Source organism: Meleagris gallopavo, unplaced genomic scaffold (genome assembly GCF_000146605.3).
Source record: "Meleagris gallopavo isolate NT-WF06-2002-E0010 breed Aviagen turkey brand Nicholas breeding stock unplaced genomic scaffold, Turkey_5.1 ChrUn_random_7180001890377, whole genome shotgun sequence".
In the NCBI taxonomy this organism is placed as follows: domain Eukaryota; kingdom Metazoa; phylum Chordata; class Aves; order Galliformes; family Phasianidae; genus Meleagris; species Meleagris gallopavo.
Genome location: NW_011154093.1, coordinates 19,304 through 21,420, shown reverse-complemented (window position 1 = coordinate 21,420; position 2,117 = coordinate 19,304). Strand labels below are relative to the sequence as shown.

General features: G+C 45.9%; 1 long non-coding RNA gene across 1 annotated transcript; it reads right to left on the bottom strand.

The window, feature by feature from the left end:
* Positions 1 to 466: 466 nt before the first annotated feature.
* LOC104916411 lies at positions 467 to 2,020 on the bottom strand. Its single transcript, XR_796584.2, has 3 exons — positions 1,933 to 2,020; positions 1,406 to 1,551; positions 467 to 761 (listed from the first exon to the last, which is right to left on the bottom strand). It is a non-coding gene; the product is annotated as an uncharacterized LOC104916411 (long non-coding RNA).
* Between the last annotated feature and the right edge of the window lie 97 nt (positions 2,021 to 2,117).

Here is a 2,117-nt window from a genome sequence, read left to right as displayed (position 1 = left end):
TGCTAGCACAAGAAAACTTTAGAAAATACACTGATTCTGAAGGTACCCTGCAACATACCAATGAAGAAGACACACACTGAGTAACTTTAACTACTGCCAGTAGCTGTAAGTGCACACATGAGAAAGTCATGTTCTGAACACCAGCAGTTGCACAGAGTGGAAAACTAACTGCATTTCATAAGGCAAAGAATTAAGCCTGATTAAGCTCTGCTGACTGTCTGTGCAACAAGAATGTGGGAGCTACTCAGTCTGCCCCTCTCCCTCCCATGCCAATAAGCTTAGTGGTGTGTTTTCAGCTGTATTACAGAAAAGGGAACAGACTGTAGGAAATGCACCCGTCAGCCTCTCGGAGTCGTTCTGCTTCTGACAAGAGAAACAGTGGATTACATACAGATTTCCTGCACATCATTTGAAATCTTTTAAAGACGTGGAAGAGTGAGACTTAGTGAGGAGGGAGGGAGCCTTTACAAACACTGATTGAGCTTGGGAATACGGGCATCCCACACCTGCACAGCAAGAGTGGTCGAGAACTGCACTAACTGGAGGCAGAAAGGGACAAGTGACTCACGTTGAAACTCTTCAGATAACACAGTGCTGCCAGTTGACATGCATCGCTCCACTGCGCCTCGTTGTTCTGGGCCAGTGTGAGCAGAAACGTCCCAGCATGCATGTACAGCTGTCCTTTCATTTCCAGGAAGGTGTGAGACAGCTCCCCAGCTTCTCTCACAGACTCTCTCACTGAGTGAAGGAGACGATCAAAACTACAAGGCAGAAAAGACTCATTTGCAACAAAGTCCTGGCAAAAGCCATCGCGTGCTTTGGGTCAGCAGAAGTCAGGAGGAAAGAAAACATGATGGGAAGAATGGAACGCAGAACTTCACCAAGAACTTGGCTACAAACACTGTTTTGCACTGCTCCAGCCGTGCCCCAGGTGATACAGCCTGAAGTCAGTTGGCTTAGCTGGCCCTACCAGTTTTCCCTGAAGGGGAATGTTCTCACCGGGGGTGGCCTTCTGCTTCCCATTTATATCTACAATTCTTCATCACATGGCTGCGGGTTGTGTTAAGTCGACCAGGACAAAACTGGTCCACAGATGGCTGTGAAATCTGAATTGGCAGCTGAAGTATAGAACAACGTTCTCTTACTGAAGAGACAAAGGCAACTGACCCAGGATATCACCAGGTCTTCTCCAAGGCTTGTAGCTCGGACAAATACACAGCTTGGGCTTCAAGCCTGCTAAGAACCTTCCTTTGTGGTCAGTACAGAGAAACTCCTCTCCTGTCCACAAACTGGTTACTCAGGGAAACTGATGCCTGCTAGGTGTTCTGTGACTCAGAAAAAAAGATTCTGTTCCGGATTGTTTCTGTTTGGTTGGCTTTTAAACACAGTAAAGATAAAACAATACCTTTCAAGTGCCTCTCTGCACTGACGGACATCTCCCGAAGCAAATTTCATTGTAGTAAAGCTAGAATGAGCCAGTAGATGGCTGCTCTTGATAGCTCTCCAATTCTTGGCATTTGATTCCAAGTCCTGGGCTGATTCAAGGTATTCCTAAAGAACAAAGTTCATCAGAGGATGAGGAACCACCATCTTTCTGTGAAGGCAAGGACATTACTTCTCCAGAACACACTGCTACCTAACCCAGCTTCACAGGTGAGGCATTAACATATCCTTCAGCAGTAACGTTCCAGGAACTCTTGGAACAGTTCTCTCCCTGATGGAGCTGCTCTATCTAGCTTCGACTTGAAGTTAGAAAAGAAACAAGGTTTAACTTTAGGAAGAAAATCCCCAGTAAGCAATTGGCTTCAGTAGACTTTCATTTGGAGGAGTTAAATCACTTGAGCAACAGCCGTCAGTGGAACAAAACTGAGAGACTATGACCAGTTCTGAGGATATGGAAGATTATGACAGGATCAAAAGATGGTGAAATACCTCAAGTGTCTTTAGGACACAGGAACACCATTCCAAGCTTGTCTCCAGAGGTATTTTCTTCTCTGCCTCCTGAACATGGAGCACAGCATCTCGTAATTATTGCGGGAGTGGTACAGTGCAACAAGTCTGATGTTAAGGGAGACGTCATCAGGTCTCGCACGCAGTTCAGCTTGAGTCACGTAAAA